This window comes from Pteropus medius, unplaced genomic scaffold, assembly GCF_902729225.1.
Source record: "Pteropus medius unplaced genomic scaffold, Ma_sr-lr_union100, whole genome shotgun sequence".
In the NCBI taxonomy this organism is placed as follows: domain Eukaryota; kingdom Metazoa; phylum Chordata; class Mammalia; order Chiroptera; family Pteropodidae; genus Pteropus; species Pteropus medius.
Window position 1 is genome coordinate 847,165 of NW_024352004.1, and position 15,443 is coordinate 862,607.

The 15,443-nt window shown below is 44.7% G+C and overlaps 1 pseudogene; it reads left to right on the top strand.

Moving 5' to 3' along the window:
• Nucleotides 1–14,140: 14,140 nt before the first annotated feature.
• LOC120589307 (uncharacterized) lies at nt 14,141–14,254 on the top strand (annotated as a pseudogene).
• The last annotated feature ends 1,189 nt before the right edge of the window (nt 14,255–15,443 follow it).

A 15,443-nucleotide genomic window follows, 5' to 3' on the forward strand; every position in this document is an offset into this window, starting at 1 on the left:
ACGGGAACTCAGAAGTAAGAGAGGTACAGATTCCAGAGCCAAATGGGGCCAAATGTGAGTTCAAATAACTGAGTACACATTCAGCCAATCAGATTTTTTAAAAGGGGGGAAAGGATCTCCTGAAGAAGGGTCGGGGGGTGTAGAAGGAACTGGAGTTTAGGCCTGGGATGGCGAGGCGAAGATGGGGAGCTAGAGAGTGGAGAACTGTTTGCTTTGAGTGAATCCGTGTACTTAACCAGTTGTTAAGATGAGGGCTGGTATTGGGGGAGGAGGGATATGGTGAAGGCTTGACCCCTGGAGGCCCAAACTAAAATGTCTGGCATAAATTTGGAAAGAATGGAGGCTCCTCTGTGGGACCCTAAGCTGGGGAGAAGGCAGCTCCCCTATGCACCAGGTAGAGGCAAGCTTGGGGGAAATAATGTCCTGGGTTCAGTTGTCACGGAAACTGTCCTGTTACCTTCCCCTCAGGCCAACCTGATGTCTTTGAAACACAAGGGCCCCAGCCGCCCCTACTGCCCCACCCCACACAGCCAGTGACAGCAGAACCGTCTCTGAAATAAACACCATATAAGAACAACAACCCCCAGAAACTCCAAAGGGGCTTTGATGTTGGGGCCAAGGGTTTTGACTAAACAAACTGGAAGCGATTTAGGCCAGAGAATGCTGGCAGCAGCGCTGAGGCGGCTGCGCTGGGGAATTGAGTCAGGCTGCCAGGAGCTAGTAGGGGACTCTGTCCTCTCCGCCCCCCAACCAGTCACCCTGGGACCGCAGAGACCAGTCCAGAGAGGTGAAGGTATGTGCATCTCCCGGCTTTCCTCCTTCTTCCTGCCAGAGGGACTGAGCCATCTAAAAACACCATATCCTCCCAGTGAACGCTGGGCTATGAAGCAGATGGGTGGGCAGTCAGGCTACGTCCTGCCCTCCTCTTCCCACTTAAGCCCCCTGAGCACACATCCACTCCTACTCTGTCTTCTCTTCCCCAGCCAGTTCTTATTTCAAATGTCTTTATAAGGAACAGATAATTCTGGGAATAAATCCTGCTCCAGTCTGAAAAGTCCTAGGCCCTGTAACAATGACCTTGCTCTGGCACTGACAGCGAGTTCAATCTTTGGAGCATCACTAGTTGCTTCCCTAGAGGGTGGCCTCCGTGAGGTCAGGAACTGTGTTTTGTTCATCTCTGTCCCCCGTGATATCAAGCACAGTGCCTGATGAAGATGGGTATTCAGTACATGTTTGCTGAATGAACAAATGAATTATCACTTGGGGGAATCATGGTGGGTGAAAGTTCCTGCCTTAGCATAAAGCTCAGTTTCCTCTGCAAAAAGGTAATACCCCACTCATAGGCGGTTTTATATACATACCTACATATGTTGAAACGAAACATATATAAAGTGCCCCGCCCAGGATTGAACATGCAGCAGGTACACAATGGCTGGCTCTAAGTGTCATTATGATTTAGGCTACTTCCCAGTGGCCTGTATCTCATTTGTAGCAAACAGACCCTCCACTTGTAAATGCGCACAGAGGGGTCTTGGAGGAAGGGGCCTGATGCTCCTTCCAGAATGGCCATTCAGGCAGAAAGGCAATAGCAGCCCCCTCCCCTGCCCAACCTTGGAAGTGTGGAGAAAGCCGAACCATTGCGATGCCTTTCTCCATCAGAGAGGTGGGGTGACTAGGCTTTATCTGCAGCCCTTAAAAGAGACCCTCTGACCTGGAAGAAGATCCCCCTTGGCTCTCCCCTCTGACCGAGTTCTGGCTGTTTCCTTTCCTCATATCCTCTCCCCGAAGGCCATCTGCCTTCCTGCTTTATTTGAAATCTTAATTATTGTTTAACATTTAATCACCAAGTCTTGAGTAATAAGATCCTGAAAGAGGTACCGAGGTCTCCCTGGCTGGACTGACTCTCACAAAGGAACAAGAAAAAATAATAATAAAACAAGGGAGCAACTCCCAGAGGCCCAGACACGTGCTTATACACTTTCGTACACATACACACATGCACAGACAAACAAAGGAGTACGCTATACACTATGCACTGACAAAGGAGTACAAGGAACATGGATGTGCTGCACAAACACTCGCACACACTTAGATATATACACACAGCCCCAACACACAAGCGTCTGCACACACGCACACACACACACACTCAGTACTAACAAAGAAAGCAGCATGCACACGGACTCACAGGAGGCCTGATGACTGTACTTCAAGCTTCACCTCCCAACCCAAGCCCAAAAATCTGTCTCTAATTATCTGGCCCGTGTTGGGAGCAACAGGAAATCCAGAGCTGCCTCTGTCTTCTGGGGGAGAAGCCGGGATTTCAGCCATTTCTCCATCGCTGGAAAACAAAAGCCTTTTGGCCTTGCCTCCTTCTCCCTGCTTCCAAGTCAGCTGGGGCTAGAAGGGGGTGTGGTGGTGTGGGTGGGAGGCGGTGTAAAGAACAGCTTGAGGAACCTGGGAAAGGGGGCGGGCTGTGTGTGTGTGTGTAGGGGGGCCCTCTGTGCCCTGAGCATGCGCCTTTCCAACTTTTCCAGAAACAATGAACAGGACAGTTGCTTGGATCAGGGATAGGGGCCTATGGTGGGGACCTCAGAATCAATACTGACCCTAGACACCAGCCTCATGGGGCGACTATGCAGCATACTGGAACAACCACCAAACTTATAATCAGAAGACCTGGGCTCCGGTCCCAAATCGGCAGTGAGCCAGCTGCCAGTGATTTCACTTCTCAAAACCTCACTTAGAAAATGGGAGTAATAACAGCGACATGCCTTACAGGATGGTTGTGAGTGGTGAGTTGGTACAAGTGCTTGTGTATCTGGGAAAAATGACCACACAGGTGTCATTATTGGCTATGGGATGAGGTTCCAACCTATTTAAGTGGCTGATCTCCCCACAGAATAGGAGGCTTTCCTGTCTCCTCCATATGCGCTTGGCTATTCTCAAGAAACCTGGGTCCACTCCTTTATTCCTCTTCCCTTATTAGATGGAGCAGGTCTCACCATCGTTCAGCTTCCCCACTTGACTGCACAGCCCACTCACTACCACGCCCACACCCATGCCCGATGCTCATCCTGCCACCTGAAGATAACCGAAGTGATCTGGAGTAGTGGAAAGATCACTGGATTTAGGGGTTTTTCTTGTTTTTAAAGACACTTAACCCAAGAGCAACTTCTCCCAATTCAGCCCAACATTAAATTCCCTAGACAATGGACACTCTTTTCCTGGCTTTGTTTCGGGGACTGTTAGAAATTGTGACCATGTACATGTGATGGTTCCCAAAAAGGCTTTAAGGAAAGAATTTTTAAAGGCCACGATCCCACTCTCTCTCTGTCGCTTCAGCACTTTGTGGATTTTCAGTTGGAGGCATACTGCTCTGTGAAATAGTCTTTTACTATTTTAATCAAAGTTCCTCTACCAGACTGAGAATTCTCAGAGACCAAGCTCTGCCTCCCCCAGAGGGCCACTCTCTCAACACTTGAGTCAGGCCCTGGCCTGAGCGCACAAGGAGAGCAGGACCGTGTGGTGTGCTGGAATTGCACAGGGTGACGATGCGGCAGCCCCTCCGGGCCTTTGGACCGAGACAGACTCGGAGATCCAGACTTCAGCGAGCACTCAGACTGGAAGAAACCCTAAGCCAACGGAGTAATATAGAAAAGGAAGATTCTGCTCCCACCCTACTTTTTTTCTTATATTATGAAAGATAAGATGGGCTGATGTGTTGGATGGGGAGAAACCAGAGCAGGTAGGAGAGAGGAATGAAAAGAAAGAGGTATGTGAGTGCTGCAAAGTCAAGGAACAGCCTTGAACAGGAGAAGAAAAGAATGAGAGGGTCTCTTAGGGGAGCCTGCTTGGTTGTCACTAACTTCAGAGCTGGCGTTTGGTCTCCACAGCTGGTCAGCAGAGCCCGAATCTCCAGCAGAGTCTGGAGGTGAGACTGCTCCCTCTCCTCTCCTGGAAAGCACAAAGAGGACACCTTTTCTTCTCCCTTCAGGATCCCAACATGTGACCTTTTAACACGTGGGATTCTCATGTGGGGTCAAAGGGCGGGAAACAGTCCAGCTTAGCAACTCTGTTTGCCCAACCTGGCCCTCAGAGGATTGCTCAGAGGGTCCACCCACAGTCCTAGCGGCCCTCCTTTGAAGGCCAAGCTGAGAGGTTCAGCTTTCCAGACTGCCGCGGGGAGTGAGTCACGGTCTAACAATGTGATCTGTCAAGTGCTGCAGCTTCCTGGGCTGGTCGTGCCCACAGCTTCTTGCTGCCTGGATTCTCACTGGGCGTTCCTCGGTCTTCCCAAATGTGGAGATCACGCTGCTGGCTTTTCTGTGCACTCCCCACCATCCCCAGCTCCGGTTATTACTTTCAGTAGAGCCAAATCCAAAGGGGGCACCCAGCCAAAGAGATGGGTCAGACGTGGAAAATGCCAGGAATATGGGGCAAGTTTTCCAGAATTTGAGTCCAGACTCTTAGGGAGTTAAGAATTAGGGCAGGGGGAGAACAAAGAAAAAGGAACTGAGGTCTGGGTGGCAAAAAGGTGGGATGGTGTTCGATACGAGAGGTTAAGAGTATATACTAAAAACTATTGAATGGCACACTTTAAAAGGGTGAACTCTATGGTATTTATTATATATATAGCAATAAAGTTGGTTTGTTGTTGTTGTTGTTTTAAATAAGTGTCTGAGAGGGAGGTAGATGAGTCTGTCTCCAGAAGGAGATAATGCTGGCTGTGTGCGGTGGGTTGGGGATGGCTGAGATGGTTAGAAGGCCCTGGCTGTCTCCAGGCTCACATGGATCTGAGTTGGACTGAAGCAATGACATCGATGCAGAAGGTGAGGTTGGAACCAATCCCTGCCCGCAGAGCTTCAAGGCCCATTCGGAATTTGTCAGCCCTGCTATGAGCCTTCAATCTCCATGCTGGACACCCTGAAACACTGCCACCCAAGTGAACCCTTCCACTGATTCAGATACACTTCACGGTCTGCCAACAACCTTGAGATCCGCCATAGCAAACAGGGTGTGCCTTTAACCTCATTTCGGGCTCATTATGTCCTCATTCTTTTCCTTCTGCTTTTACTTTCACTTTTAATTTATGCTATCTTACATCTTATGTATCTTCAAAGCTTCTATAAATCCATTGCATAAGGCAAGATATAAATAACATTCAAAAAATATAACTAGCAAACATTCTCATGTACATTTTCTCATTTGGTGCTCAGAATAGCCCTTGTGGAAGGTAGAGAAGGTGAAGCTATTTCTATTTTTAGGCTGAGAGAGATTAAGGGACTTGGTCAAGGTCATTTGGCTTTCGAATGGTGGAGTAAGTACTAAAACTCGGATATTTGAATTCCAAGGTACCCTTCTCCTCTGCAGAAGGTACCAGAAGAAAGCCCCGGAGAAAGAACAGGTTGTCTTCCTCCAGCCTTGCCAGTGCATACATCACCACCCAATAATGCAGACAGGTCTCTTAACAGAGACGTGTCTGTGCCCATCTGCTCAAGCAGGGGAGACCAGGGCCACAGAGAAAGGAGGAGATGGCTTTCCATTTCTCTTTCCAAGAAATTCAAAGAGAACAAACACTCCTTTCAGTCAGTCAGACACATAACCATGGCACCTTCCCTCAGAAAAGGTGCAAACAGGACACTTTTCTCCCAAGCTTGAGGCACAGGTTCTCTGTTTTCTGTAGGGTTTGTGTAGAGGGGTATAGGGTGGGATTCAGAGCTGACATTATCTCCTGACCTTAGTGGGGTGGCTCTGAGTTGAGAGAAGACACCTCTTAGAGGAGGATCTGAAGGGATGGCTGCAGCGGTCACAGCGACAGGTCCCAAACTCTTTCTCATACTCAGAAAGAAAACAGGTGGCAGCGGATAGAGGCTTTTTAGACTTCAAAGCGCCTCATTAACAAACACTGACCAACTGCAGGCAGAACAAGGATGGGTCACACTCCAGCTCTGCTTTCCGGAGCTGGGTTTGAGGAAGGTGGGAATGAGGATGCAAGATAGAACAGAAGTGTGTCAGGAGAAAAGCGTAAACAAAGTCTGACTGGGGAACTAAGTGGGGGCGGGTGGGGGGGGCTGTTATACCCTGTTGTGGGATCCGAACAGGCAAGTTTGGGAGCCATTACATTTGAGAAGAACCTGGAAAGATATATAAATTTTATTTTCTTTCTTTTTTCAAAAAACCGATTACCGTTTTTAAACAAAGAGTGCAGAGAAAAAAGAGAAAGAAGAAGCATTAGTAATCAAAGGAGAACAAAGAGGAAGGTATTCTAGGTCCAGGATGGACAAAGGCCCGGGGTAGAGTGTGGGCACACTTGAGAAGCATTGAGTAATTCAGTTTAGTTGGACCATGAGGTAGTGGAAGAAAAAACTGGAAAGGTAGACAGGAGCCATGTCACCACAGAGGCCCCTTAAATTCCAAGCTAAGGAATTTGCACTTCATTTAGTAGGCCACAGGGAACCTCCACAAGTGACTGGATTAGAAGTGTGCTTTAGGAGGAAAACTGGCAGCTGGCAGCCGTGCACGGGATAAACTGGAGGTCCCGTTATAAACTACTAGAGAACACTGAGGGCCTTCACGAGGATGCTGTGCCTGGGAACTCGAAGGCAGGGAGAGATTCGTTCAAAATTCCCGAGTGTTGATTCCACCTTTATTCTGAGGAGAGATACAAAGATGAAAGATGTGGGCTCTTGAGGAGTTGTAGCCTTGGTTCATAGCCTTGGGAGAAGGCAGGTAATAAGCAGTTACCTTGCAATGGGGCAAAGTGCTCTGGGACTGCAAAGGAAGGTGGGTGGGTGGGGCAGCAGGGGGAGTTGGGGCGGGTTGAAAAATGGTTCAGTGGTTTCCCACATGGAAGAGAACATTGATCCTAAACTCATGTCTTCCCTGCTCTAATCTAAATAATACTGCTCCTAAAAGCATTTTCCGTTTAGCTGGCATCTAATCTGAGGAAGTTTCGACCAGACAATCATGGACCAAACAACAACCTCTGAACACTGACAAGGGCCCAGGTTCCCGTTTGTCTACCTTCCTAACACCCTAGAGGGGTCAGGATGAGAAAACTGCAGCGTTGACTGACTCATTGGACTGACTGTGTCTGAGAAGCCCAGAGACTTGGGGCTAACTCTGACCTCAAGACACATGTCCCCCACCTCTTAGCTTTGCTTAATTGGGTTACAGGAATTAGTCTCGAGAAACAGAGAAAAGACAAGAAACCACATTCTCCTCACTCCTAAGCCTCTAAAGAAGAGGTCAAGCGAGGTCACCCCTGCTTGACCTGGAGAGGATGGCCAAGCAAGGAGAATGGCTTCTTGGGGAATATGGTAAGGCAGGTCAATACAGGGCAGGCAGGAAAAGAGTGAAAGTCGGACCAGGGACAGTTGGAGGAGGATGCCCCAACGTGGTACCTGGCACACAGGAGGCACCTGCTAATTATTTACAGATTGCATGAATGAATTTCAGAGGTCAGGGGGCACTTGTTTGAAAAGAAATGCAATAAAAATGACAGTGAGAAACCATCTTTCACCTAAGGGATAGGCAAAGACGAAAAAGTTTGATAAGATTCTGTGTCCGTGAGGGTGTAGGAAACAGACCCCTGCACGCCCTGCTGATGCAGCCATAAATGGGTAGCTTCTGTGCAAGGCAATTTAGCAATATTGATCAACATTACAAATGTGTGTAATTTGCAGGCAAATGATCTCACTTCAGGGAATTCATCGAGCAGATACGCAGATGTGCAAAGTGGCCTAGGTACAGTGTTTTTACTTGCAGACTTACTTGTAATTGTACAAGATAGAAAAGAAGACAAAAGAATATGAACTGGTAAAATAGACTATGACTTATCCATTCAATTAAATATTATGAATTACGATATAGACTGATCTGTAAGACAAATTACCTCAAAACACTAGTGGAAGAAAAATAGTGTGTATAATATAGTACCATTTGCATTGAACAATAAAAAACAATATGTGCATGTTTGTATGCTACCTTTTGTGTGTGGGGGCGGAAATACATATTTGTTTATATAAGCATAGACTATCTCTAGAATGAAACACTAGAAAACTTTTTGGGCTTGCCCCTAGGTTGACACTCTGGGCTGCTGGGGAGCAGGTACATTATATACTCATTTATATAATGAGTATATAATGTACCATATAATGTAATTTGTATCTTTAAATTTTTATACTATGTACAAGTAGTATTGACTAAGACTTTTTTTTAATATAAAGAAATTAAGAAAAAGAGAACCGTCAGGGAAGCCCACGGCTATTTCCTGCAACCGGGCTCCAGGGGCAACGCGGTGCCTGTGCGCTGGTCTGCAGCACCCCCTGCTGTTCGTAAGCGCGCTCTGCACAACGTGTGTGCGGGCTGACCAGGCAGGAGATTGAGGGAACGCTGGGGCGGGCCTCTTTAAAGAAAGAGAGGAAAGAATAGCGGACGATGTTGGAGTCGTAGGAGACTTAGAAAGGACACAGGATGTGCCCTGTGGCATCTGAAGTGTAACAGAAGGGGCAGCGAGAAAAAAGCAGTCCTGGATTTGAGTCCTGACTCTGCCCTCCTTGGCTGTGTGCCCTTGGACACATGACCCTTTTAATAAGTCTCAGTTCTTGCCCCATAAATTGGGCTAATAATGTCTACCCCTAGGGTTGTTCTGAAGATCAAATAGGGCACAGAATGTGAACAGTACTTTAGAATTGGAAAAGTGCTATAAAAATGCTAAGGAATTATTTTTAACTAGCCTCCTTCATTTTATGAGGTAATAAGAGGAAGAATAGAGCAGTGGTTAAGATAGGGACTCCACAGCCGGGGCTGCGGGAGTTTGAAGCCCAGCTCCACCACCCACTGGCTGGGGCCATCTAAGGTAAATTACTTAATTTGGAGACCTCCATTTTTTCATCTTGGAATTAGGGGTCATAATATTTCACGGGGTTGTTGTGAGGATTAAGTGAATAAATACACGTAAAGCATTTGGTGTAGTGTCTGGCACACATTAAGCGCTATGTAAACATCTGCTATTATTGATATCTTATATGCAATGCTTATGTACCTCATGTACATGCTTGATAAATGTTAGCAAGTTTCACCATTTTAGAGGTGAAAAGATTGAGTCTTGGAGAGAGATGTGACTTGCCCAAGCCGCCCAACTGAGTAGAGGGATTGTGACTTGCCCAAGCCACTTAATGAGTAGTAATAATTCTACCTCCTAATAATTCTAACTCCTAAGAACCCTAGGCAACTCCTGGACATTAGCGCTCTAGTGTAGCATTCCCAGATGGGGGTGTAGTTCTTCATCCCTGAATTAAAGCTGGACTGGATGACCGATGGAGGAAGAGAGACCGTGAGGAAGAGAAGCTTTAGTGGAAGGCATATGTGGAGAACAGGGCTTGTGGAGCAACCAAGGGGTGTGCTATATCAGGGTCTATGAAAATGTAGCAAAGAAATGAGGCACAAATAGGTAACTGACTGGGAATTAGGGGTATGAGACACTGGAAGAACTTTAGGGGAGAAGATCAAAGACTTCAGCCAAGTCCTGGGGGTGGGGTAAGAACTGAGAGCATGATAATAATTATCATCCTCACTATGAATAAATATTTCTTGAGAAAGGCAATATGGTGTAGAGAAAGAGCACTAACGAGTATTTATTGAGCATTTACTATATGCCAGGCTATAAATCAAACAGACAGAGAGTTAAAAGACTGCTATTTGCTGACTGGGTGCCCTTAGGCAGATTACTAAACCTTCTGAGCCTCTGTGTTCACAACAATCATAGTAATACTGACCTGGCAGGATTCTCATGAAGAACGAAGTTAGGCAATAATGAATGTGAAATGCAGTGACTGGTATCGCATGGGTACTCACGATTCTTAGCTGAATTTGAGTTGAGCATCTCTGTGTAAGTTACTGAGCCAGGTGCTGTGAGGGATACAAGAAGCCTGAGATGGGAACCTTGTTGCCACAGGGCTTGGAGTCTAGTTGGAGAAGCAGAACAGATGAATAAAAGATTTTAAAACAAAACAACATGAGTGTTGAAAATCAGAGAAGTTAAATAACTTGCTAATGGTCATGCTTAGCAAATGGAAGAATCAAAACTCAAACCTAGAGCTCTGACCACAAAATCTACAAAAAGACTAAAGTTAAAAATATCAAACTAAGGAGATCTGTGTTTTACTCACACCTATTTGTTCACTCGACTAATATTTATTGAGTGTTTACTATGTGCTAGGCATTGTGCCAAGTGCTGCCTGGGCTACTGTGAACAAAACAGACATGATCCCTACCCTAATGAGGCTTTAGAGCTTGGAAGACTGGGTAATTGTTAAATAAATCCACAACCAAATAAATGCTCTGAAGGAAACAAAAAGAGAGGGTGATGTGAGAGAGAATAACACAGGACCCGAGTAGTCTGAGGAGTCAACAAAGGCCTCTCTGAGGAAGTCATATGTAGGCTGAAGCCTGAAGAATGAGTAGGACTGCTGTGTGTATGAGGAAGACAAAGTCCTGAGCAAGGGGAGCGTTCCAGGTAAAAGAAAGAAAAAGCATAAAGGCCTTAAGGAAGAAACTAAAGAAGATCATGTGAAGGAGCCTTGTGATAATGGGAAAGTGCCAAGGTGAGGCTGGAGAAGTAGCCTAAAAACTTTGTATTTGATCCTAAGTTCAACGAGAAACCAATGAAGGGTTTTTAAGAAGTAACATGATCCAAGTGATATCTGAGAAAGGTCATTCTGGGATGCTGTATGGAACAGGATTGATGTGGAAGAGGCAGCGAATTGCAGTCATCCCTGAATGCTGATGATGACCTGGACTGGGGTGGAAGTATATCTTAAGAGTAGCAGTGTGAGGTCTTGGCGAGACATTAGCTATGATGAGAGTAAAGAGAGTTTTTGTCAAGGTTGGCTCTGAGGTCAGGAAATGCCATTTCTGAGATGAGAAAGACTGAAGGAGGAGCAGATTTGGAGCAGCAGGGCGTAGATCAGGAGTTAACAGCAATGTGGGCAAAGAGAAGGCTGTAATGTAAATTTACTTTGAGAACATTCGATCGTCTTATAATAGATAAGTTTGCAGTTTGTAAAACCAGAGTGAAACATTTTAAGAGGTTTTAAGTATAGGTAAATAACTAGTAAGCAAAATGTTTGTTAGACATGGGCAGAGGTCATAGGATGTGTTAAATAGTTTGCAAGTACAGCATGAGCGTGTTAAGCATAGATAGGAAGGACCAAGAGATGCCTAATATTCACGAGGCACCTGGGTACCATAGTCATGGCACAAATGCATGAAAACTATAAAATATTCATGACATCCTGAACATGCATAAGACATACAAGGCACTAAATATACCAAAGGCACTAATATTCACGATACATTGAATATACACGAGCACTCAATATTCATGAGGTTTTAATTCAACTCTTTGGTGATATCTAGTCTGACCCCTGTGTACTATGCCCAAGATAAACAGATATACTCGTGGCTACTCAGCAGGCTAATTAGCAAGTTATAGGAATAGCCCAGCAAACTTGTTCCTACAATTGGCTCAGTGTACCGTCCATCTGTGGGTCCCTCTGCTTGAATGTCAACTCTGGTCCTTACGATATCATCAACAGAAAAGGCTGATGTAGCAGAGAGAGATACAAGACATATGAACATTGCATACCTCAATTCCGTAGTGGGACCCTCCACCCTATTTGCACCCTACCTTAAGTTGGTGAAGTAGCCTCATCCTTTTCCCCTTGCTTCTTGCTGTGTGTTTGAAATTGATTTTATTAACAATGTGATTTGAACATTTTAACTTGATCTCTGATTCCTTCTGCTCTGCGACCTCGGGGATAGCTCACCTGGTCATGAACTTGGAGGCTACCATTGCAGCAAGAGGCTACCACAACAGAAGTCATAGGTATATTTTTTCGTGGTGGCTGGCAAGTTTAAAATGGTGTTTTAGAAAGATTGTGTGGCATAGATTGAAGTAGGGGAGACAGAAGGTAGAACTAAGACAAGAGTCCTGGCTAGAAGCTCTGAGACCCTAAACCAGTGTGGGAGCACTTGAAATAAAAGGAAGGGTGATTTTAAGAAATATTATGAAGGAAACATCAGCAGAACTTGGTGACTTACTGGATTTAAGGGAGACCTCTGAGTAGAGTCAAAGATCATTCAGGGTTTCAAATGTGCATAGCTGAGGGAGTGATAGAACCACCGAATGAGATAAAGAGAAATGGAGGAAGAACTGGCTTGAAGGTAAAAACTGTTGTTTTAGACTAGTTAGCTGCAGGTGCCCAGGGGACCATGGAGATATCTTAATTTGATTACTTCTGACGATGCCCTTGGCAATAATTGATCCTTCTCTCTATTCTCCATTCCTGTTTAGTCTCCAAGTCTTGTTGCTCTTTTTCATTAAAATAGTTCATATCTGTCTCTTGCTGTCTCTTACATGTTTACTGCCATCTCTCCAGTTCAGGTTCTTTTCCTTACATCTCAGGTTCTTACAGTAACCCTCTGACTGGTGCCCACTCACAGACATCTTGTCACTGAAGCTCTCTGGTTCTGCAAGGCAGGGAGGGTCATGGAGGGAGCAGTTTAATTAATTGTTCCAAATGTACAAAATGGCTTTTTATACCTTTGCTCCTCTTGATGCCATCGTGGATGACTAGGGAGAAGAATCATCCTGGTTCTGATTCCTTCCATGCCAAGTACTGGGTCTAGGAGAGTTGGGAAGATTGAGGAGCTTTGTTGCAGAAAAGACAATTGGTCTGAAACTCTTCTTGTCGATGATTTGCTATCGTGGAGGGGATACAGGCCATGAGAGATGGGCAAAGTCCTGTAGTCACAGCCCAGTAAGGACACCAAGAGACTCTTGGGGGTGATAATGAAGGCAGAGCACCTGGCAAATGGTTGTCTCACCTACTGAAGGTGTCAGTTTAGAGCTTAGGCATCAGGAATGCAAGATGAAGGTGGGACAGGGAAGAGTCACCACAAAATGGAGTGAAAACAAGACTTGATGCTAAGAGGACTCAGTGTTAAGGGCAGGCAGGCAAAGCAGCTGAGGAAGCTGGGAGGACAAGAAGTCAGGGAGCAGGAATTCAGGCTGGAAAACTGGAAAAAAACAGAGAAGGCACCAGATAGAGAGGCAAACATTAATGCTCAGGAATTCAGGCCAAGAAGTCCCCATAACAGGCAGGAGCAGCAGAAATGCAGCCAAAAGCTTTTAGTTCAAGAAGTCTCAATATCCCAATTAGGATCAGACCTGCCTCAAGGTGTGGGTTCCTTATACCTTGACAATGATTTTCCTAATATTATCCTATCTTTTGCCTGGCCACAGATGTTTTCGAGGCTTACAGATATAACCATAAGAACATATTCCTAGTATTTATCCCTATGCTGGTCTGAGTCCAAGGATCATTTATTTGGTCATTCCTTTTGGAATGGAATCAGCCTGTGTACCTCCTAGGGTGAGGAGGCAGGGAGGAGGAGGGGGAAGCAACATTTGGTGTTATCCAAGTTCATGGGCTCACTGCGACATGTGCTAAATGATCAGTTCAGACTCCTAGTTATCAAAAGCTTGAGATCTGAGAAATGTCTCCACACAGGCAAGACCACTAGGGGCTTTAAAGGGGACTAATGAGGATTTTGTGGGAGCCAAGTCTTTGCTAACTTACTCATCAGCTATCTACCTATCTCTGCATTTCCTGAGAACAGAAGAGAAACAATGCAAACTGATCTATTTTGTAATATTTTCAAAGCATTCTTCAATTAGTTCATATTCATTTATTCTTTTATTGAATCATTAGAGTGTAAGAACCTGAGGACAGAGCCGATGTCCCTTTGGAGCAGCAGTTTTTAGACTTTTAAAAACCATAACCCATAGCAATAAACACATTTTACATATGACCCAGGTCACATATACTTACATAAATGTATAAGTAAAACAAAAAATTTCAAGACAATATTAATCCTTTCTATTAGCCATGCACTTTGATCTTTTCTATTTCATTCTGTTTTGGGGTTTTGTTTTGTTTTGTTTTGTTTTGTTTTTTTAATGCTGGTTACATCTCACTAATTGATTTCACAACTCACTAATGGGTTGCAACTTGTGGTTTAAAAACCATTAATGAGCGTGTGAAAGGCATAAGAACTAAAAGCTGGGTCTGTCTACGGCCATGCCACCCTGTACAAGCCTGATCCCATCTGATCTTGGAAGCTAAGCTAGGCCTGGTTAGTACTTGGATGGGAGACCACCTAGGAAGACCAGGTGCTGTAGGTGTAAAACATAAGGGATTGTAAACTGACAATGTCCTTGTAATCTGTAAAATCAACCAAGGGTTGCCTCGCCTAAAAAAAAATAAAATAAAAAATAAAAGCTGGATCTGAGCTCAGCCATTAGCTGTGTGACCTCAGACAAGTGACTTTGTCTCTCAGAGCCTCATTTTTCTATCTGGAAAACTGGACTTAATGATTACTAAACTTCCTTCCAGCATTAAGGTCTTTTTCTTTTTCTTTTTCTTTTTTTAATTAGGAAAGATAACAAAGAGCAAAGATATGGAATTAGAGTCCAAGGCTAAGATCATCCATGTCCTTCTATTCCCAGTTACTATGTATGGATGTAAAAGTTGGACAGCGAAGAAGACTAATAGGAAAAAAATTGATTCGCTTGAAATATGGTGCTGGAGGAGAGCTCTATGATACTGTGGCCTACCAATAAGATGAACAAATGGGTCCTAAAGCAAATTAAGCCTGAGACATCACTGGAGGCAAAAATGATAAAACTGAAACTGTCTTAATTCAGGCACACCATGAGAAGGTGGGATTCTTTGGAAAAGACAATAATGCTGGGAAAAATAGAAGGCAGCAGGAAAAGAGGAAGAAGATATAAGATGAATTGACTCTATCAGAAAAGCCACAGGCATGTGTCTATAGAAGCTGAGGAGGGCTGTTGAGAAGAGGACATTGTGAATATCACTCATTCACAGGGTCGCCAGAAGTTGGAGCTGACTCAATAGCACATAACACGGCACATGCCCCCAGTGCTGCACACATGTGGACACACACACACAAACACACCAAAGTATACCCATACGTAGCATCCTAGACTGGATTCCTGTTATTATTGACTGAATGACTGCCTTCTAGGAGGCCGGGCTGATAAAAGACCGTCTAATAAAAATAGTTATTGAATTTAGTTCTTATGTAATATCCCCTTAAAGGAAAAGTCTTATAGCCATTTTACAAATGGTCAGCCCATTTAACCTAATTTGGTCATTATCTTCACCTATTACCTCTCCAAAGTCCTTACTGTGCAGTTAAATAATGATAATGGCCTATTAGTTTACAGCAAACTGTAACCTTGATGTCACAAAAACCTTTCCTACCTAATAGGTAGGAAAGATGCAATCATTATAAAACACAAAACCAAAAACAACTTTTTTTAAAACATATGAGGAAATTTACTAGGA